The sequence below is a fragment of the Bubalus kerabau genome, chromosome 23 (genome assembly GCF_029407905.1).
Source record: "Bubalus kerabau isolate K-KA32 ecotype Philippines breed swamp buffalo chromosome 23, PCC_UOA_SB_1v2, whole genome shotgun sequence".
Taxonomy (NCBI): domain Eukaryota; kingdom Metazoa; phylum Chordata; class Mammalia; order Artiodactyla; family Bovidae; genus Bubalus; species Bubalus kerabau.
In genome coordinates this window covers 8,535,253-8,558,511 of record NC_073646.1, presented here as the reverse complement: position 1 = coordinate 8,558,511, position 23,259 = coordinate 8,535,253, and the positions used below count along the sequence as shown (strand labels likewise).

At 50.0% G+C, this 23,259-nt stretch overlaps 1 protein-coding gene across 2 annotated transcripts in view; it reads right to left on the bottom strand.

Moving 5' to 3' along the window:
* The window catches only part of ABAT (4-aminobutyrate aminotransferase), an 88,897-nt gene extending 79,250 nt beyond the window's left edge, over positions 1-9,647 (bottom strand). Inside the window, exon 1 of one of the 2 annotated variants that reach the window (XM_055562262.1) lies at positions 9,515-9,647. The gene's annotated coding sequence lies outside the window, so the exon portion shown is untranslated. The remainder of the gene's footprint in view (positions 1-9,514) is intronic. The other variant, XM_055562264.1, reaches the window with a different exon arrangement.
* Positions 9,648-23,259: the final 13,612 nt, after the last annotated feature.

Sequence of the window (23,259 nt, the reverse complement as noted above, 5' to 3'; positions counted from 1 at the left end):
CCTGATAGCTGGGCTTCCCACGTGGCACTTGTGGGAAAGAACCCTCCTGCCAGTGCAGGAGACATAAGAGACTCTAGTTCGATCCCTGGGATGGGAAGATCCCCGAAGAAGGGAATGGCAACCCACTCCAGTATTCTTGCCTGGAGAATCCCATGGACAGAGGGGCCTGGTGGCCTATGGTCCATAGCGTCGCAAAGAGTCAGACACGACTGAAGTGACTTAGCACACACAGTACATCCTGACAGCTAGCCTAGAAGATCCTCTGGTGTGGAAGCTGGGTGTTTGTCTCTTCTTACCATGCACACACACACCCTACCATTAGTGTATAAGACAAGTGGGAGTTGTATGACAAACGGGCACATTCACTCAGGAATGAATGAATGCAGATTGCTAGACTGCCCACCTAGACAGAAGCCACTAAGAGGGAGACCTTGTTTTCCTTGTTAATACTATACACGGGATGCCAATGTCCGACACCTACAAAGTACTCAACAAACACTGGCTGAATAAATGAAAAAAAAAAATACCATTTCAGGACTTCCCTGGTGGTCCAGTGGCTAAGAATCCGTCTGCCAATGCAGGGGACACGGGTTCGATCCCTGGTCCAGGAAGACTGCATGCCACGGGGCAACTAAGCCCGTGAGCCACAACTCCTGAACCTATGAGCCCAGTCTCAGAGCCACAAGTCCTGAGCCCACATGCACCCTGGAGCCTGTGCTCTGCAGCAAGAGAAGCCACCACAATGAGATGCCCACGCACCTCAACTAGAGAGAACCTGCACAGCAACAAAGACCCAGCACAGCCAAAGACAGATTAATTAATTAAAAAATACCATTTCAGTTCCTGTTCTTGGCCCACTTTTAAATCATCTCCCAGCTCGCCACGTGTGAAAAGCACCCCAGCAGCCCCTGAACGCTACCCTCCCGCCCTGTATTTTCACGTGTCATAACCATGGCCTTTCAACTGCTCCCCTCTAGGAAACGGATGGCCATCTCTCCATTCTGCTTTATGGTCATCGCCTGACCTTGAGCAAGACGCCACCCCTCTGGCTTTCCAATGGGTGAAGCAAGGTCAGTTCAGGCATTCCAAGAGATAAAATACATCAGGCGGAGATACGGATGGCCAGTAACACCCTAATGATGTTTCTGCTCAGGCACCATTTACAATGTAACAGATGCTGTCAAGGTAACACATCAGCGAAGCTACAGGGGTTAGCTCTGAGTTGTGAGGTTACAGAGATGGCCAAGGATGAGCTTCCTAAACTACCTGAAGGTGCACACGAACCCCCTCGTCCCACCAGGATAGTGTTAAACCGCAGACTGCATTTTGTAGGATGCTGGGTGGGGCCCAAGCGCCCACATTTTCCCCCCAGCTCCCCAGCGATGTCATGCCACTGGGCGCTGGACCACACTTTGAGCAGCAAGATGCCACGACACAGTGGGTCCCAGCTTTGCAGGAACTCTCCGAGCAGTGGCTGAAAGACAGATAACCAGTACGTGGCTGATGTGTTGTGTGCTCAGTCACTTCAGTCGTGTTCAACTCTTTGTGACTCCATGGACTGTACCCTGCCAGGCTCCTTTATCCATGGGATTTTCCCTGCAAGATTACCGGCATGGGTTGCCATTCTCTCCTGCAGGGAATCTTCCTGACCCAGAGATCGAACCCGCGTCTCCTGTATCTCCTGCATTGCAGGCAGTTTCTTTACCGCTGAGCCACTGGGGAAGCCCTGGTTGCTGATCGTTCAAAGTAATAAATGTTAGTGCCCAAGTGGGAGAGGCTGACAGTTAAGACTATGAGACTCCGAGGATGGACAGGTTGGCGAGCGGGGGTAGTCAGGTGCAGGGTTCCCAAGGGACATGGAAACCAGGTTGGGAGCATTCTGCTAGGTCGGTGATTCAACAGAGTGATAATTCTGGTGGTGGGACCTGTCGATCTCTGTTTTAATACATCCTCCAGGGGATTCTGATGTGCAAGTCTGAGAACCACTGTGCTAGGCAGAAAGGGGTAGAATATTCCAGATTCCAGTTGGAAGAACAATGTTTTGTTTCACATAGTCGACTTTCAGGCACATGTCCAGACCCTGTAAATTGCATTCATTACTTCATCTATCTATCCACCCACCCACCCATCCAACATCCAACAGATAAGTTGTGAATGCCCACTAGGCATCTTGTTAGGCACAGGAAGTTGCAGATAGACATGCCTGTCTAAGCTTCTAAACCACTGATTTCCAGCCAGGGGATGTCTAGCAATGTCTGGGGACATTATTGCTTGCCACAACTTGGAGCTAAGTGTGCTACTGGCATTGAGTGGGATAAAACCCAGAAATGCCGCTGAACATCCCATAGTACACAGGACGCCCCACCTGCCTCCATGCCCACCCCACCCCAGCCGTGGCAAGAGTGTTGTAAAAAAACTTTGTTCTGGGAATTCCCTGGTGGTTAAGTGGTTAGGACTTGGTGTTTTCAATGCTGGAGCCTGGTTCAATTCCTGGTTGGGGAACTAAGATTCTGAAAGTTGCAAAGTGTGGCAAAAAAGAAGAAAAGGAAACTTTGCTCTAAACTAGGAACCCCTGGAGGGCAGGAACTGTCACTTGGACATCCCAAAGTCAGGAGACAGGGCCTGACCCCCAGGAGCTAAGTGAATGTTTAAATGCAAAAGGAAATAGCAAGACAAAGATGTACTTAGGTATATATAGAATTCTTATACAACAACAAAAAGACAAACATCCCAATTAAAAAATGGGCAAAGGACTTAAACGGACCTTTCCCCAAAGAAGATACATAAAAGGCCGATTAGCACGTGAAAAGATGTTCAACATCACTAATCATTCAGTTCAATTCAGTTCAGTTCAGTCGCTCAGTCATGTCCGACTCTTTGCGACCCCATGAATCGCAGCACGCCAGGCCTCCCTGTCCATCACCAACTCCTGGAGTTGACTCAAACTCACGTCCATCGAGTCAGTGATGCCATCCAGCCATCTCATCCTCTGTCGTCCCCTTCTCCTCCTGCCCCCAATCCCTCCCAGCATCAGAGTCTTTTCCAATGAGTCAACACTTCGCATCAGGTGGCCAAAGTACTGGAGTTTCAGCTTTAGCATCATTCCTTCCAAAGAACACCCAGGACTGATCTCCTTTAGAATGGACTGGTTGGATCTCCTTGCAGTCCAAGGGACTCAAGAGTCTTCTCCATTAGGGAAACGTAAATCAAAACCACAGTGAGAAAAAGTAAGAAAAAAAGATACCCACCCCCCAATCAGATACTGCTTCATATCCACTAGAATAAGGTAATACATTGTAATACTAGTAATCAGAAAATAACAAGTGTTGACAAAAATGTGGAAAAAATTGGAACCCTCACACATTGCTGGTGAGCTTGTAAAATGGTGGAGTCTGGCATGGCGGTTCCTCAAAAGGTTAAGCAAAGAGCTACCATGGGACCCAGCAGTCCCACTCCCCAAAGAACGGAAAGCAGATCTTCAAGCTGCAATTTGTACACACATGTCCACAGCTGCATCATTCATAGCCGTCAAGTTGGAAGCCCAAATGTCCCTCAACTGATAGACGGATAAACCAACTGGCGTATAATCCACGCGATAGAATATTATTTAGCCATGAAAAGGAGCAAAGTACTGATATATGCTACCACAGAGAAGTCAGACCAATATGCCACATGTTGGATAATGCCATTTATATGAAATAGTCAGACCAGGCAAATCTATTGAATCAGAAAGCAGACGAATGGTTGGCAGGGGCTGGGGGAAGGGAGGGTGACTGCTTCATGGGGACAAGTTTTCCTTTCGGTATGATAAAAGAGTTCTGGAACTAGAGAGAGGTGATGATTGCACGACATTGTGAAAGTACTTAATGTCACTGAATTGTACCTTTTAAAATTATTAAGGGATTTACCCGGCAGTCCAGTGGTTAAGATTCTTCACTCCTAATGCAGGGGACATGTGTTTGATCCCTGGTTAGGGAACTAAGATCCCATACACATTTTTTTTAATCACCTGGGGCTTCCCAGGTGGTGCAGTGATAAAGAATTCGCCTGCCAATGGGGGAGATGCAAGAGACGCTGGCTTAAACCCTGGGTCGGGAAGGCCCCCTGGAGAAGGAAATGGCACCCCACTCCAGTATTCTTGCCTGGAGAATCCCATGGACAGAGGAGCCTGGTGGGCTACAGTCCATGGGGTTGCAGAGTCGGATACAAATGAGCACACAAGCACTCTCTTGCACACACTGCGCAGTAAACGCTCATCCAGTCTCTATTGTGTGGCAGGGACAGTGCTCTGCATTCAGGATGGAAGTGAAAGAGACTCGAATGTATGTCTACTCCCCAGGGAGACAGATGGGGAGGAAACCCAGCCAACAGTTACAGACCCAAGGAAGCCTTGGATGTTTAAGCGCTCAGTTCTGAGGATAAATGGATCCTTGCTGGGGGAAGGCTGGAGGCAGGAAGGGTCACGGAGACAGCTTTTGAAGGAGGAGGGCAATTTGCCCTTGGGAAGTCGACCCCAAGACAGAGAGGATGTGTGATCAGAGGCTGTATCAGGCGATACCATTCCTGGGATGGGTAAGACAGTTTAAAATGCCTGGTGCCTCCAGGAAAGCGAGGCTAGTCAGACGTGGTGGAGAAAAAGGAGGACATGCAGCTCAGAACCACTTCCTGGGCCTTCTGTAGGGGTGCAGTGGGGAGCGGGTGGTGCATTCTGGAAGCCCTCAGGCTCCCCAGCTGTCACCCATGATGCTTTTGTCCCCGGCTTTCTGGCAAGGAGGGCAGACAAGGAGAGAGAGAGGGATGGGGAGAGCCAGGGCTCACACTACTGAAGAGGGACTAGGTACCAGGTGCTTGAACAAGGGTTTCAGCCAATCCTCACAGTAACTCAGAGCTGCGTTCTTCCATTGCACCTCCGTCTACCTCCCCCCTCCTTCTGCCTTTCTTTCTTTTCTTTCTTTATTCCTTCCTTCTTTCCTTTCTTTCAACTACCATTGCCTTTCTAAAGATGGGAAAATGTGACACTAACAAACAGAATGGCCATGGCCTAGGCTGTCATGCTGTGAGGGTACAAAGTGAAGTGAACGTGTTAGTGGCTCAGTCGTGTCTGACTCTTCATGACCCCATAGACTGTAGCGCCGCCAGGCTCCTCTGTCCATGGGATTCTCCAGGCAAGAACACTGGAGTGGGTAACCATTCCCTTCTCCAGGAGATCTTCCCCACCCAGGGATTGAACCCAGGTCTCTCGCGTTGCAGGCAGATTCTTTACCATCTGAGCCACCAGGGAAGCCCCCCTCATGCTGGTGGAAGCCCAGTTCAGCTCTGGTCAGTGTGACCTCAGGCCCCACCAGGATGCTGGTGACAAGAGTCCCCTCTGGGCAGGGCGGAGGCTCAGCCTGTGGACATGAGGCCTCAGATCTCTGTCTCTTGGCTCCAGAACTCTTAGGAAGCTCAAAGGCCTGAGTTCCGGTCACTGGCAGCTTCTGGCATGACCACTTCCCAGGAAAGAGGGACTGGGTGTGCAGGAATGTCCAGTCCTCAGATCCTGCCTGCCTCTCTTTCCTGGGGGCCAGGCAGCTGAAAGAGCCCCAGCCTGGTGTGCAGAGCTCGGGACACAGTCATCCCCTGCCATCTTCATGGCTAAAGGACTCTGAGCAAGTCTCAATTTCTGGGGGCTGTGCCTGGCTCACCTTTAATGCACAGTAAGCTGGCTAAAGGATCCTGTTTCCTCTTTCCCCCCATGGATAGACACATACACACACACACACACACAGAGGCCCCTTTCATGTTTCTCGCTTCCCTATATGTATGTACATATACTTACTAAAATACCTATATATTGATTCTGTGACTTTATCATTTTCAGTAAATGATGTCTTAGAGATCTCTCCAGGTCAGGAGTATAGTTCCACCCCATTCTCCTAAAAAGATGGCTCATTTTTCCACATAATGTAACCCCTTCCCATCTTGGATTGCCAAGCCCTTGGTTGAACATTCCTGCATTGGCCTAGCATTTCTACAGGAGATTCTTTCTTAGCTGAGGGATGGCTGGGCCCCAGAGCTTGCAGTTAAAATTCTGAGACGGCTAAAGGAACTGAGAAGGCTCCAGAACTAGGTTATTTCTAAAACTGTCTTTGACTTCCAGCAGGGACAGTTGCTTTGACTTCTAGCAAGGATGGGGGTAATGCTGTTAGCAGAGTCCTTTAACCTCTGTGGGCCTCAGCTCACCTGTAAAATGGGAAACCTACAGTAATGCACATGGAGGTGCTCTGGATTTTCCAGAGTGAGGGGTTGGTTAATATTGCCCTCAACATCGGGAGGCTCAGCAGTTGACACATGACCTCTATGATGCACAAAGCGGAACGAGGAGCCTGAGTAAGAAGGATGCTCTCCTAACATCAATCATGCACTATGAGTGGAGAATCTACCTTAGACCAGCAGTTCTCAATGCGGGGAGGGGGATTTTGCCCCCCAGAGGACATGCTTGGAGATTATTTTAGTTGGCATCACTAGAAACGGTTGTGACTGGCTTTAATGGGTAGAGGGTAAGGATGCCGCTCCACACCCTACAATGCATGGGACAGCCCCCCTCCCCCGCCCCTGGCAACACAGAATGATCCGGCCCCAAATGGCAACACTGTTGCCCTGCTCTAGACCTATCTCTCTGGAGAATCCCAGGGACGGGCGAGCCTCGTGGGCTGCCGTCTATGGCACAGAGTCGGACACGACTGAAGCGACTTAGCAGCAGCAGCAGCAGCAGACCTATCTCTTATCTGATGCCTAGCCTCTCCCCCCACCAACAAGCCCAATTCAAAGATGAGGAAACTGAGGCTCAGAGAGGCGGATAACCTGCCCAAGGTTGCCCAGCCAGCGGTAACAGAAGTAGATCCCCAGCTCCATCTGACTTTAGGGTCTGGGGTGCATTCCACATCCCACACCATCCCTCTGGGAAGACACCATCCTAGTCTCGAAGCAAGAGCTGACTGTTCGCTGCCTGACAGGTGATCTACATTGTGAGTCTTAAGTCTTACCTAAAAGCATAAGCCCCCTACCCAGGTTTAGAGGTTTTATGACTTGTCATAATCACTGCTTCCCCTCACTTGCCATATGCTATGTACTTTACCAAGATGAACTCATTTTACTGTAATAAGGACACTAAGGGAATTAGTTGCAGAGAGGTTAATAATTCCACCAAGACACATACTAAGTAGCAAATCTGGGCTCTGACCCTGAATAGAGGGGCCAGAGATGGATCCCTCAACCCCCATTGCACTAAGCTTCTCCCTCATACTGTGAACTTTCACCTTGGCACCTTGAACTTGGATCCCTGCTCCAACTTGGAGCACTGCCAAGCCCTCAGCTGGAGGCAGTGGGGAGTCCCCACCTCAAAACCCTCCCATTTGTAGGGACCTGGTTGCTGCTGCTCTGTGGGGGTTCAATGCCTCAGGAAAAGAAGCAGGCTCTGAGCTAGGGTGGGAGATGGCAGCAGAGAACTTGGGGTCACAGGGAAAAGGCAGGGATGGAGAGGGAGGGGGCCCTGGAGGGAGGGACTGTGACTTCCATTGCAGGGGTGGGGGTGGGGGTGCTGTTCAAAGAGCCTGGAGCAAGCTTCGCCTGCAACAGATACTCCAGCAGCAGCAGCAGCTCCAGACTAATACAACTGATCTCACTTGCCGTCCTGAGTCCATTCGGATTCTGGCAAGCCTAGACTTGGCAGTTGGCTCAATAAAAAGATGCTACGGGCTGAGCGGGGAAGTGCAGGGGCCCGGGAATGGATTCTATACAGCGACCTGCTGGGGGGCGGCACCGAGTTCCAGCTGTGTCCCCTCCCAGCTGAGTGACATTGGTGGAGTCTCTGCACCATCTCTGACAAGTGGGGAGCCTGGTGCCCAACCACCTTGGTTATAAATGTGAGGATGGGAGGTAGTATTCTGGACCCTGCCGGTCCACGAGTCCCAGAGAGGCTGTGACCAGCTTCACCACCCACTGGCTGGGTGACCTTGAGCAAGTCTCTTCCCATCTTGGTGCCTCTGCTTGCTCAACTGTCAAATGAAGGAGCAAGATCTTTGGTCTCAAGTCCCTGGGAGGTCTAAGGTCTCCAGGTAGCGCCATTTCTCTCTTTTCGGGGCTGACCTCTTTGGGCGTCTGGGACACACACTTCTCCTTTCTCCACCTCTCAGCTGCAGCTCCAAAGCGAAGCTCCTTGCTTTTTCTCCTCTGCTGCCACCCCTTACTCTGACCCGCCGGATCAAAGCGGTTCCCTGCCCCTGTCAGGTCACCACCAACCTGTCCCTCAGTCCAGCTTCATTGAAGCCAGTCCGATGGATGGCTCCTGCAAGCATCTCTCTTGGCTAAGGGCCTAGGGAATTCCACCGGGCAATGTCCACAGGAGCTAGGAAGGGGGAGCCCCTGGAGGCAAATGGGGGCCCTTCTTTCCGCATGGACACCCTCTTCTCCAGGAGAGGGGTTGGTCTGTCTCAGGGGAGGATATGTGGGACACAGTCCTTTGTGTGTGTGTGTGTGGGGGGGGGTCCTCACTGGTCCTGCTGCCTCAGAGGCCATCTCTGCTGGCAGTTTGGAGGCTCCAGGAATGATCTCTAGGCTGAGGAGCCCAGCTCTAAGGGTTTCAGTCTTCTAAACCTTCTTACTAAACCTCAACCTCTGCTCTTATCTCTGGCAATTGTGGGAGAGGAAAGGAGAGATGGGATCAGGTGGAGTAGAGAGGTGGGAGGGATGGGACAGGGTAGGGGGGTGGTTAATGGGATGGGATTTGTGCGAAAGGGTTAAAGGGGTGGGGTGAGGTGTGTGGCTTTGTCCAAACCGGTGACCAGACCCTTGCCCACATCTTGAGAAAGAGGAGTAATCTCCCAAATGCCTTAAATGTAAAGGTTTTCAAGGCAATCAGTCTTCTGTCTCTGATGGATGAAGGGGGACTGGGGGTGGAGACAGGGAATTGAGTCCAGTTTCTGAGTTGGGCGGGTGGGTTACACGGAGGTCTGTATCGCACTTGAGGGATACATACAGAGTCTCTGGCCAGCGATATCCTTCTTTTAGGGAGGGGCTTATTTTCCCTCCTGGAGGAAGCACCCCGTTATCTCCGAGCTGAGAAGGGAGGGTGGGGAGAAGAATCCAAACTTAGTTTTTTAGGGACGGGGGAGAGGCATGCGTCTCCAAAGAAATGATGGGCCCTAGAAACCCGGGGAGGCTGGAACCCACTTTGGGGGCGGAGGGAAGCACGTTCCATTCCAAGGGGGAATGTGGGGAGAGCAATCTTATTTCTAGAGCCGGGGGGCCAGGAAGGAAGGGCCCATATCCGAAGGGAAAAGGAAACTATTTTGCTCTCTGGACGGTGGACGGCTCTGTCTTTTCGGGACAGAGGGACCCGCGTCTCGGAAAGATGAGGGCTCGGTCTCTTAAGAGAAGATGCCCCGTTTTTGCTCCCTGGGGGGCAGGGCCACAGGATTCCATCTCAGCTAGCGCGCAAGGGCTCGCCTCACGCGACCCGGCGCCAGGTCCTTACCTCCAGGCCTCTGCTCCAATGTGCAGACTCCGATCCGCCGGGCTCCGAGTTGAGCGATCCGCGCCCTGCGCTCCGGCGGCGCCCGGTCTCTGCCCCGCTTCCCCCAGCGACTCGCCGGGCTCCTGGGCTCCGCCGAGCCGCGCTGGCCAATCAGAGATGCGGGTCCCGGCCCTCGCGCGCGCCACCGCCAATGAGCGCGCCCGCCACGGGCCACCGCCCCCGGGAGGGCGGGGGGAGGCGGGCCGGGGGCAGAGTCCGGCCTCCCGGGGGCGGAGGAGCCGGGGGCCCGGAGGAGGGGCCGCGAGGGCCTGGATGGAGGAGCCGGGTTGCGACCGCGGCGGCGAGGAGCCCCAGCCGAGCTGGGGTGTGAGGTGCCTGTCTCTGAAATGGAGGGCGGGAGGCGGGGAGGCTCTATAGGCTGGTTTAACCTAGACCTTAATTGCCCCCTGCCCCTTTTCTGGATACTGGGGGCTGCAGACGTGTGTAGCTGCCCCCTCTGCACCATGAGCCTTAGATCTCGGGCTCCGGGAAACCTAGATTCAGAGTTAGACAAGGTTCCGTAAGAAAGGGAGGGCGAAAGAGCATAGGGTCTCCCTCCACCCTTCCCCCCCGCCCACGCACACCCTCCCTCCATGCAAGTGCTCAGGGCCTTCTCGCTCTCAGTTCTCTGAGCGGCCATTCATTTAACACCTCCCAGCTAGTGCATCCTTGGGGCAGTGCAAAAATCACTGGACTAGGCGTCCATGGTTCCTGCTGCATGTTCTCGGGCAGGTCACTCTGCCTCTCTGATCCTCAACAGTAAGTGGAGACAGCAGTGATAACACCTCCTTCATGAGCACAAGTGAGAGGGTAGATGTGATGAAGCTGCCTTTACAAAAATTGAAGTGCTGTATGAAGACTGCTGCTGCTGAGTTGCTTCAGTCATGTCCGACTCTGTGCGACCCCATAGACAGTAGCCCACCAGGCTCCCCCGTCCCTGGGATTCTCCAGGCAAGAACACTGGAGTGGGTTGCCATTTCCTTCTCCAATGCATGAAAGTGAGAAGTGAAAGTGAAGTCGCTCAGTCGTGTCTGACTCTTAGCGACCCCATGGACTGCAGCCCACCAGGCTCCTCCATCCATGGGATTTTCCAGGCAAGAGTACTGGAGTGGGGTGCCATTGCCTTTTCCGGTATGAAGACTAGCTAATACTGAAATGTGAATAACTGCTAGCCCAGTAGCTTTCTAAAGGTATTTGGAAAGAGGATGCATTCGTTCAATGGTAAAATCAAAGACACAGGAAACTACCCATCAGAAAACAAGAGCTCACCAAGCGCGCATGATGAATAGCTGTTACAGAATTAAAAATGCCAGGAAAGAATTCAGCTTGGGTTTCCCCACTCAGCCTGATCAGGTAACTATTTCCTTTGTTTGCATCTTGCAAAACCCTGAGTTCCTTCCTTCCTGTCTTCCCTGAATCCAGGCTGCCCTATCTCCGATTAGGTGAGCAAGACTATAGTCCTGGGAATTAAGATAAATATAAAACAAAGCAAAACAAAAAGTTGGGGGTGGGGGCTTCCCAGGTGGCTCAGTGGGTAAAGAATTCACCTGTAATGTAGGAGACACAGGAGACTCAGGTTCCATCCTTGGGTTGGGGAGATCCTCTGGAAGAGGGCATGGCAAACCACTCCAGTATTCTTGCCTGGATAATCCCATAGACAAAAGAGCCTGGCGGGCTCCAGTCTATGGGGTGACAGAGTCGGACACGACTAAAGCAACTGAGCATGCCAAAGCGAATGAATACATTTAAAAACCTCCGAACAAACCACCTGCCCTCTAGTGTGGTCTGTGACTCCAGGGACCAAAAGAAACAATACATAAGAATAGTACAAAAGAGGGCTTCCCTGGTGGTCCAGTGGTTAAGAACCTGCCTGCCAATGCAGGGGACATGGGTTTAATCCCTGCTCTGGGAAGATCCCACATGCTGAGAGGCGACTAACACCGTGGGCTACAGCTACTGAAGCCTGCGAGCTCTAGGGCCTGTGCTCCAGAATTAGAGAAGCCACTGCAGTGAGAAGCCGCTGCTCCACTGCTAGAGAGTAGCCCCGGCTCACTGCAGCTAGAGAAAACCCGAGTGCAGCAACGAAGACCCAGTGCAGCCCCAAAGAAGAAGAATACAAAGGAACGGATGGAACATACCACTGAACCACAGTTCTGCTAAAACTGAGAGCTTTGCCAGTCTCTTTGGTATGTTAATGCTGTCACCTTGCAGACCTTTATGAGGCCTGGGTTACAAATTTTTCCTTAAAACCCAAGCCATGCAGATAATCCCTTTCACTGTCCAAAGAAATAAAATGGTCAGTAAATGCGGAAGAAAGGAAGGCTTGCCAAAGAAATTGACAAGTTAAAGAGATGGAAAATTTCATCTACCAGAATGGCCTTGTTTTTATTATTATAATTAGCATTATTTGTGGAGGTTTCAAGGAAGTGGACAATTTCATAAATTGCTGTAGGGAATATCAATGTTCAAAGCCTTTCTGGGAAGAAACTGAGTATTCCTATTCAAAAAATCTGAAAAATAAGCTTACCCTTTGACCTAGCAGTTAAGCCTCTATGAATTTATCCTAAAACAATGAAAGGTGCTAAAGTTTAGTGATAAAGTGGTTTACTGTCATTTTGTTTCTTGTAGCAAAAATCTAGAAACAACTAATAAGTACTTATAAGTTGAGTACAACAGGGACTCAGAAAGGACATCTGTTGCATGAAATTAGACGTCTCCAATACAGCATAGATGTTGAATATTGAATGGTATGGAATTAAATAAAACATAGGTATTGAATAGTGAATGGTTTATGCAAAATATTAAGTGAGTAAAAGATATTTGCCAAAAAAAGCTTATTTGATGTTCTATTTTTGGTAAATCTAGATAGATATCGATAAATCAATGCTGTCTAATAGAACTTTCCATGATGATGGAAATGTGCTATTCAATATGGTAGCCACCAGCCATAGGTAGGCATGGAACACTTGACATGTCATTAGTTGACTGTGAAATGGAATTTTAAAATATTATCTAACTTTTGTTTTAAGTTAAATAGTCACACATTGGTGGTGGTGGTGATTTAGTCCTTAAATTGGGTCCAACTCTCATGACCCCATGGACGTAGCCCATCAGGCTCCTCTGTCCTGGGATCTCCCAGGCAAGAACACTGGAGTGGGTTGCCATTTCCTCCTCCAGGGAATCTTCCCTACTCAGGGATCGAGCCCATGTCTCCCTCATTACAGGTGGATTCTTTTACTGCTGAGCCACCAGGGAAGCTCCTGTCTATCACACTGGAGATCACCAATATAGATGATACATAGATCAATAGACTGAAAAAAAAAATGCCCACTAGGAGAAGGCAATGGCACCCCACTCCAGTACTCTTGCCTGGAAAATCCCATGGGTGGAGGAGCCCGGTAGGCTGCAGTCCATGGGGTCGCTAAGAGTCGGACACGACTGAGCGACTTCACTTTCACTTCTCACTTTCATGCATTGGAGAAGGAAATGGCAACCCACTTCAGTGTTCTTGCCTGGAGAATCCCAGGGACGGGGGAGCCTGGTGGGCTGCCGTCTATGGGGTCGCACAGAGTTGGACATGACTGAAGCGACTTAGCAGCAGCAGTAGAGCAGAAGTAGTTATCTCTGCATGTTAAAATTGTGGATGACTATAATTTTATCTGCATGTTGCTGCTGCTAAGTTGCTTCAGTCATGTCTGACTCTGTGAGACCCCATAGACAGCAGCCCACCAGGCTCCCCCGTCCCTGAGATTCTCCAGGCAAGACTGGAGTGGGTTGCCATTTCCTTCTCCAATGCATGAAAGTAGAAAGCGAAAGTGAAGTCGCTCAGTCGTGTCCGACTCTAGCGACCCCATGGACTGCAGCCTTCCAGGCTCCTCTGTCCATGGGATTTTCCAGGCAAGAGTACTGGAGTGGGGTGCCATTGCCTTCTCCGTATCTGCATGTTACTTATGTCTCATTTTATGTATATATATATACACACACACACACACACACATTGCTTTTGTACTAAGAACAAATAGCTAATATGAAAAACAAAAAGCAAAAGTGTAAGTCAAATGCAACCACCATCAGTTTACATGACCTGCAATCTGGGCTATAAAATGAGGTTTACACTGTAAATGGTAGGAAAAAAAACGAAAAGAAGAAGAATATTTTGTATCGCAAGAAAATCGCATACAATTCACATTTCATTGTGCATGAAGTTCTACTGGAACGTAGCCGCACCACCCACTTCTGGATGTCTGTGGCTGTCTTTGTGCTACCCCGGCAGAGCCAAGGAGCAGTTGCGACACAGACCATACAGTCTGCAAAGCCAAAAATATCTACCATCTGGCGTTTTCAGGAAAAGTTTGCCAAGCCCTGGTCTAAGGCAATCGGGGGAGACAAAGTGGGTGGCGTCGTCTTCATTCATGTTCATTCATTCATTCGTCTACGTATGGAGCATCACTGCGGGTTAGGGCCTGGCGTAGGACATTCAGGAGGCGCTGCGTTGTTTCTGCTTGGGGGAGCCTGTGAGAAGGATTTTTAGAGCCAGGTGCTTCGCAAGCTGGTTCTCAAATAGCTTCATTGTGACACTTATGAAGAAAACTGTTGGCAGGTGGAGAAAGCCCTGCTCACCTTAGCTTTGCCTGCATTTCCCACAGCCCCACCGTTTTCCTTGGGGCTCCAGATGTCTTCCAGAGGCTGATTGAGACCCAGGATTTGTTGTTCAGTCACCAAGTCATGTCCGACTCTTTGCGACCCCATGGACTGCAGCACACCAGGCTTCCCTGTCCATCACCAACTCCCGGAGTTTGCTCAAACTCATGTCCATTGAATCGGTGATGACATCCAACCATCTCATCCTCGGTCGCCCCCTTCGCCTGCCTTCAATCTTTCCCAGCATCTTTTCCAATGAGTCAGCTCTTCCCTTCAGGTGGCCGAAGTATTGGAGCTTCAGCTTCATCATCAGTCCTTCCAGTGAATATTCAGGGTTGATTTCCTTTAGGATTGACTGGTTTGATCTCCTTGCAGTCCAAGGGACTCTCAAGAGTCTTCTCCAACACCAGTTTCAAAGCATCAATTCTTTGGTGCTCAGACTTCTTTATAGTCCAGCTCTCACATCTGTACGTGGCTAATGGAAAAACCATAGCTTTGACTATACAGACCTTTGTCAGCAAAGTGATGTCTCTGCTTTTTAATACACTGTCTACGTTGTCATAGCCATTCTTCCAAGGAGCAAGTGCCTTTTGAGACCCAGGATGGGAACTCCTTAATATCTTTTTTTTCCTTCAAGATATTTTTTATTTGGCTGCACCAGGTCTCTGGGTTGTGGCAGGAGGGAACTTCCATCTTTGTTGCAGCATGTAACGTTGAAATATCCTCCACTCTTCTCTGCAGCCACGGGCAGGCGACAGCCCTACCCCCCACGCCATGGTCCTATGTGTCACCAAGGGCCCGACATCTACCACGCTGGGTCCTGAGCGGAATGCCCGTGACCCTCGCCTCCTTGGCCCATCCTCCAGTCTGTGATACCGCCCAGCAAGTGGAGCTGGGTGGTTCCGTGTGAACCAATGTGACCTTTGAGGTCTGGAGTCCTTAGAGGCTACAGTGGAGACCACTCACTGGGTGCCCACCCAGCCCTGCCGCTCACAGGCCCGGGGACCCCTGGGGGCCGCTCCTCCTCCCTGACTCTCAGTTTTGCTGTTGTTTTTTGTTTAGTTGCTCAGTCACGTCTGACTCTTTGTGACCCCATGGACTGTATAGCCTGCCAGGCTCCTCTGTCCATGGAATTCTCCAGGCAAGAATACTGGAGTGGGTTGCCATTTCCTTCTCCGGGGGATCTTCCCAACCCAGGGATCGAACCCGCGTCTCCGGCATTGGCAGGCAGATTCCTTCCTGCCGAGACACCTGGGAAACCCTGACCTTTTGTTTCCTTGCCCATAAGAAGAGGTGGTACTGCAAGATGTGTCTGCCCAGCAAGGAGGTTAGATGGTTGAGTTTCCCTTTGATTTCCTGTGTCCGTCCACTGGCTCAGGCACGGGGCTCACCCCCAGTTCCGAGGATCCTCACCATTAAAAGACCTCAAAGTCACACGATTGCATGGGATCCCAGGAGGCAGGTCCTCTGACAGAGCTTTACCGATGGAGTGTGCCCTACACATGTACGCAAAGACTATTAACCTAGCCCAGGGTCAGCAACTGGGATGCCTGGCTGTGTCTGGAGCAGGTTTGGGTTGTCATGAGAAGGGGAGGAAGGAGGTGCTGCTGGAAACTAGTGCAAGGAGGCCCTAGATGCTGCTCAGTATCCATAGTGCACAGGATGGGCTGCAACAAAGAGCTATCTGGCCCCAAACGGCAAGTCTTTTGTGTGTGCGTTTTTGTTTTTTTGGGGGGTGTGCTGGGTCTTCGTTGCTATGAGGGCATTTCTGTAGTTGTGGTGAGCAGGGGCTGCTCTCTAGTTACAGGGCTCGGGCTTCTCACTGCAGTGGCTTCTCTGGAGGAACACAGGCTCTGGGTACTCGGGCTTCAGTCATTGCAGATTCTGGGCTCTAGAGCACAGGCTCAGTGGTTGTGGTGCGTGGGTTTAGTTGTTCCGTGGCATGTGGGATCTTCCTGAATAAGGGATAAACTTAAGTCTCTCGCATCGGCAGGCGGATTCTTCACCACTGAGCTACGAGGGAAACGCTGTTTATATATATATATATATATATATTTTTTTTTTTTGGCCATACCGGGCAGCATGTGGGATCTTAGTTCCCAGACCAGGGATCGAACTGTGTCCCTTGCAGTGGAATCTCGGAGCCCTAACCGCCAGACCACCAGGAAAGCACGGCCTGGGCAAGTTTTAATCTCTCTGAGTTGCAGTTTCTTCATCTGGAAAATGTAATAGTGCTCAGTCCTGAAGGTCCTGACGAGGTGTAAAAGAGAGAACCTGTGTAACGCATCCTGCTGTACAAACGCAGCCAGGAAAATAGGTGGAGTAGGGGGGACCCCTCCCCATCTCTTGATTTTCGTTCTCGCTCTTCCCCCACGTGGCTGCCTTCCCCCTGGAACATCCAGGGGTGCGTTGTCGTGGAAACCTTTCAGGGATGGTGCACTCAAGAGCTCGAATGATTTTTTTTTTCCTCCCCAAAATAACCCATCCTGTCAGTCAAACAACACTTAGGCAAAATGGTTTTACATCATTAGCTGCTTGGGGAGTTTCCAACCCCCACTGAGACAGGTGGTTAATGGAGATGCGACAGTGGACACTTATAAGAGTGATGCTGGTGATGGTGTTGGCAGTGGCGATGAAAACGATGGCCGCGGCTCCTTCGCCTCTCCTGAATCGGGGGTGTGCCACATGCCTTACCCGTATTATCAAGTGCCATCTTTAAGAGACACAAACATCAAGGCTCAGAGAGACGAGTGTTGGGCTGCTTTGAGCCCAGTTCAGACGTCAGGCGCCACGCTCTAGCCACCAATCTTTATTGCCTTTCAGGAGCCGCCAGCAGAGGAGGGTCGGGGGAAGAAGGTTCAGTTCCTTTTGTCCCTGACCCCTGCAAGCCAAACCATCAGCTCCAGGCTCTCTTTGTGGTAAGTTGGAAGCTGGAAATGCCTCGATCTGCCCACAGGACCCATTTCTGAGCTTGATTCCTTGGTCTAGACACTACGGCCCCAGAGGAATGGTCCTGTGTGGCTCCCATGTCCACTGTTTCCTAAAGCCTGAGGCAGAATCATGTCTCAGTCCGGGCCTATCAGACCCTTGGATCTATCCCAGCACAACGTCATAACATTGTCTCCAATCCACAGGATTCCTGCTTGCCTTCAGACAAACAGTCCCCACCTTGGGCAAGAGGGTAATTGGAAGAATGCTGGCTACAGAGCCAGGCAGACCTGGGCTTAGATTCCACTCCTATTACTTCAGAGTCGTGTGACCTCAGCCTGTGTGTGCTCTTTGAGCCTCAGCTTACCTACCTCTAAAATGGGTTCAGGGTTGGTGGGCTGATAAATGAGAGCCATGGTGTGTTAGTTGCTCAGTCGTGTCTGAGTCTTTGCGGCCCCAAAGACTGTAGGTTGTCAGGCTCCTCTGTCCATGGGATTTTACAGGCAAGAAGACGAGGGGTAGCCATTCCTTTCTCCAGAGGGGATCTTCCTGACCCAGGGATTGAACCTGGGTCTCCCACATTGTCAGTAGATTCTTTACCATCTGAGCCACAAGGAAGCCAGGCTTGATCTAAATTAGGGTATGGGCTTAGCTGCGTTCTGGCTGCTCTGTAGCATGGGTTGGGTGGAGAGTCCCCTGTGACTCTTGGGGCCCACGTGGGAGAGGCTGCCAGTGGCCAAGGGGACAGACGACTGTGTCCTGCTGTGGATTCATGAGGCGGGGGCGCCACCTCGTGGCAAAAGGCCTTCAGGGGCCAGCTCGGAGGCGAGGCGGGAGGAGAAAGGGAGCTTTCAGAACTCCTTTGTCACCTTGGGTTGGGGCTGAGCAGAGAGGCCCGGGAGCCCTGGTTCCCAAGCGGTTCATTCATTCGTCCGAATCTCCTAGAGGAGCAGTCTATTTAGGTCTTTTTTTTTTTTTTAATATTGGAGCATAGTTTATTAACAATATGTGTTGTTGTTGGTCAGTTGCTCAGTCGCATCTCTTTGCAACCCTGTGAACTGCAGCACACCAGGCTTCCCCTTCACTATCTCCCGGAGTTTGCTCAAACTCAAGTCTGTTGAATCGATGATGCCACCCAACCATCTCATTCTCTGTTGCATCTCATCTTAACAGTATGTGTTAATTACTTTAAAAATTTATTAAGAAAAACAATGTTGTGTTAGTTTCAGATGTACAGCAAAGTGATTCAGTTATACATATATCTATTATTTTTCAAATTCTTTTCCCCATTTAGGTTGTTACAGAATATTGAGCAGCTTTCTCTGCTATATAGTAGGTCCTTGTCATCTATTATAAATATAGCAGAGTGTACATGTCAATCCTAAACTCCCGATCTATCTAAAGCATGGTTTTTTAAAAAAAAATCTTCTTTTTTTTTTTTTTTAACTTAAAGAGTTCTCTTTATTTATTTTGGCTGCACCTTGCAGCATGGGGGATTTTAATTCCCATGCCAGGGCTTGAACCCATGCCCCCTGCATTGGAAGGGGGAGTCTTCACCACTGGTCCACCAGGGAAGTCCTGGCTCAGGCTTTCTCATGCTCTGAGGTCACCATCTTTTTAGGTGGCTCCTTCCTGCCCAGGTGTTTAGGGACTTCTGTGCTATGATCTTTTTTCAAGTCCCCATATTATGCTTAACTCCCAGTGGCTTGAGCCTTGGAAGTGATGGGGAAGCAAGTTTAGTGGGTTGAGTTCTAATTAATTAAGGTTTTACAACATGGGACAGGCTTCCCTGGTGGCTCAGATCGTAAAGAATCTGCCTGGAATGCGGGAGACCTGGGTTCCATATCTGGGTTGGGAAGATCCCCTGGAGAAGGGAATGGCAACCCACTCCAGTATTCCTGCCTGGAGAATTTCATGGACAGAGGAGCCTGGTGAGCTATAGTTCATGGGGGTCTCGAAGAGTCAGACATGACTGAGTGACTAACACACACTCGCACACATAATACAGAGGGCAGCTTAAGAATAAAGTTAGATTTTAATCATTATAACTCTGCTGCTTAAAGTCAGCAAGCTTGCCCTATGGGAAACAAACTCAAGACCCATTTGGATCAGGCATCTATCAATCAACAGAGACTGATTTTTTCCCATTAATTCATTTGTCCACTGTACTTCATTGGTTTATTCCTATGCGTATAATCATCAATGGTGGGATTGTGTCTTTCTCTGATTCCTATGCTCTTTCCAATCATCCATCAACATTTTCTGATCAGCACAGAAATCACAGTCACCAGGTACCAGATTGTTTTGATAAGAGTGCCTGTGAGGGGACAGAGGCCTGAGCATTTAGGGCTGCTTCCATCACCCAAGCCCACAGGTCTCTTTTTAGTCTGAGGGGCTGACCTCGCCCTTTGTGGTTTTTTTTTTTTAGAAATATTTTATTTGGCTGTGCTGGGTCTTTGTTGCAGCATGCTAGATCTTTTGTTATGCATGCAGACCCATAGTTGCGGCATGTGGGATTTAGCTCTCTAACCAGGGATCAAACCTGCGCTCCCCTGCCCCTGCATTGGGAAATCAAAGTCTTAGCCACTGGACCACCAAGGAAATCTGTGGTTTTAACAGAGGGTTAAAATGCACAAAGCCATCAGGCTGATTTCTCAGTCTGCTGGTAGACAGACCTTGCGTGTGTGCATGCTTTTGTTCAGTTGTGTCTGACTCTTTGCAGCCCTTTGGACTGTATGTAGCCCACCAGGCTCCTCTGTCCATGGGATTCTCCAGGCAAGAAGTCTGGAGTGGGTTGCTATGCCCTCCTCCAGGTGATCTTCCCAACCCAGGAATCGAAACTGTGTCTCCTGCATTGCAGGTGGATTCTTTACCGCTGAGCTACCAGGGAAGCGAGAGAGAGAGAGACAGAGACAGAGACCGAGACCGAGACCATAACATAATTTGAAAGTTCGCAGATTTCAAAACCATCCAGTGTTTCGGGGCAGAATCACTCATCAGGGTCGGATCCACAAGTCCTGACAGATACCGGCTTTGGGGAACTGTACCGCCATGCCAGATGGGAAACGGCCCTGAATGAGGGGCCTCTCCCAGGTTCTTGCTGGGACCAGGGGTGAACTGCTGCCTCTTCCCTCATCTGTGGGGTGACCGCCTGCTCAGCACCTGAGCCCGTGCGCTGGTCTAGTGGCTGAGGTGGGTTTGACCCTGTAGTCACACTCCTGAGATCTAATACCACTCTTGTGTGGCTTTCTAGAAGGCTGCGGGGCAGGGAACACAGCATGCGCAGCACCGTCATCTCCTCAGGAGATCAGTGCCGGGGCGCCCCGGACAGCTGCTGCAGTTGAGCGCCCAGATGCCTAGGGGTCACCTTGACATAGAGACCAGTGAGCTGGGGCTCCTGTAAGGAGCTTTATGCCAGGGTCACAGAGGGCCAGGATCGGCCTGCCAGTGCATGGTCAGCCCCATACATGAGGGTCTCACCACAGATGGGCAGATACGACATCCCACTTCAGCTCCACCCTGTATGACGGGGGTCTCCAACCTCCGGGATCTAATGCCTGATGACCTCAGGGGGAGCTGATGTAATCATAATAGAAATATAAAGTGCACAACAAATGTCATGCACTTGATTCATCCCCAAACCATCTAAGCCCCCGCCCCTCGCCCACTGCCTCAATATGTGGAAAAATTTTGTTCCATGAAACCCGACCCTGGGTGCCAAAAAGTTTGGGGGCCACTGCTACTGTATGAGATACCTGGACCCCAAGATCGTTTCCCCAGGAAGCAGGTTCCCCTACCAGCGGTGTCGAGGGTGACTTGCCTGTTCCTCCTCTAAAGCCACCCAAGTCCTCCAAAGTGACTTTTGTGTGTAACATGGAGCCTGGGATTTTAGGCAGGTCTGTATAATGTGACTCTTCAGATTTGCTCTCTGTCCAGCTATTGTGTCTGGATTTTTTTTTGTTTTCTCCCTGGCCACACAGCTCGGTTTTCAGGATCTTAATTCTCCCACCAGGGACTGAACCCGGGTCATGGCAGTGAAAGCAGGGAGTCCTAACCACTGGGCAACCTGGGAATTCCCAGGACCCCTCTTACTGACACAGATAGGAAGAGACGGCTCTCGGTGATTCCATCCAGCAGAAGAGGACAATCAGACCAGATCATGCAGGCCACAGTGTACAAACTGAAAATGCTCCCACCCCAGCAAGTCTGCACTGGGCCAATACCTGCCATCTAGTGAAAACTTCCCCGGTTCATCTTTTTTAAAAAATTAAAAAAATATATATTTAACTATTTATTCAACGGTGTCAGCTCTCAGTTGCAGCACGTGGAACGGAATCATATGGGAGCAACTCTAGTTGTGGCGCTCGGGCTCAGCAGTTGTGGCATTTGGGCTCAGCTGCTCCAGGACACGCGGGATCTTAGTTCCCTGACCAGAGATCGGACGTATGTCTCCTGCACTGCAAGGCGAATTCTCAGCCACTGGACTTCTGGTGCGTCTTCCTCGGCTTATCTATTATCACCTTTGCAGTAACTCCATGAAGATGGGGGTCTTACCATTTTACAGATGAGGAAGCTGAGGCTCAGAGAGACTAGGTCGTTTGTCCAAGGTCACCTGGCTGGTCCATGGCAGAGCTAGGACTGATCCCAGTTCTGCCCGACCCCAGAGTCTGTGCTCTCAAGAAGGGATGACCTGTGGTCCCTTGACCAGAAGCACCAGCATCACCTGGGAGCCTGTTAGGAGCCTGTTAGGGACTGAGAAGCTGTGTCTGTCAAAACCCTGGGTGATTCGCATGCATAGAATTTGAGAAGTGCTGGGCCCATATAATTCCTGTTTGTTGGTTTTACCAAATATTTCCCAGGCAGGCCTGAACCATCAAGTCCCCTCCCTGGGCTGTATATCTTCTGAAAATGTTAGAATATGTCCAAAAAAAAAATTGAGTCCAATGGCCTGGATGAATTCCCTACCCTAGTACAACATCTCGATGGTCTGATGATTCTGAACTATCACTGCCAAACAGGCACTTCCAGAAGTTCAAGCAAAGCTGTAAAACATGGTGATATGTGTGCATTTTGACTCTGAGGAATGATAATCTGATGATGCTTTGAATTATAGTGAATCAAGATTAATTCCAGGCTCCACTTAGAGGAAGCTTTCAGGCCGAGTGGTTTGCACATAAAAGCATGTCCCCTGATGCACCAGGTGAGAGGCATGACAACGCTATCACTTGGTGTCAATTACCTTGATAGGCTTGTCCCCAGGAGTGCTGGAAAAGTCACTGGTGGTGCTCTGTTTTGAACACTTATTATTAATAAATCCTGTCTTTTTTTCCCCCTTTTCCCTTTTTTAAAAGATGAAAGTCATTGTTCCATCACCAATTTGTGTCCGACTCTTTGCGACCCCATGGACGGCAGCATGTCAGGCATCCCTATCCCTCACCATCTCCCGGAGTTTGCCCAAGTTTATGTCCATTGAATTGGTGATGCCATCCAACCATCTCATCCTCTGTCATTCTCTTCTGCCCTCAATCTTTCCCAGCATCAAAGTCTTTTCCAATGAGTCAGTTCTTTGTATCAGGTGGCCAACAGATTGGAGTTTCAGCTTCAGCATCAGTCCTTCCAATGAACAGTCATTGTTGATTTCCTTTAGGATGGACTGGTTGGATCTCCTTGCAGTCCTAGGGACTCTCAAGAGTCTTCTCCAGCACCACAATTTCAAAGCATCAATTCTTCAATGCTCTGCCTTCTTTGTGGTCCACCTCTCACATCCATACATGACTAACTGGAAAGACTGTAGTTTTGACTACATGGACCTTTGTCAGCAAAGTGATGTCTTTGCTTTTTAGGTTTGCCATAGCTTTCAAGAAGCAACTGTCTTCTGATTTCATGGCTGCAGTCACCATCTGCAGTGATTTTAGAGTCTAAGAAGAGATAATCTGTCACTGCTTCCACCTTTTCCCCTTCTAGTCACCATGAGTTGATGGGACTGGATGCCATCATCTTAGTTTTTTAAAGACTGAGTTTTAAGCTGGCCTTTTCACTCTCCTCTTTCACTTTCATCAAGAGGTTATTTCCTCTTCAAGGTACATATAGTTCCACTATATATTACAATTATTTAAATAGATAAATTAAGACTTTTA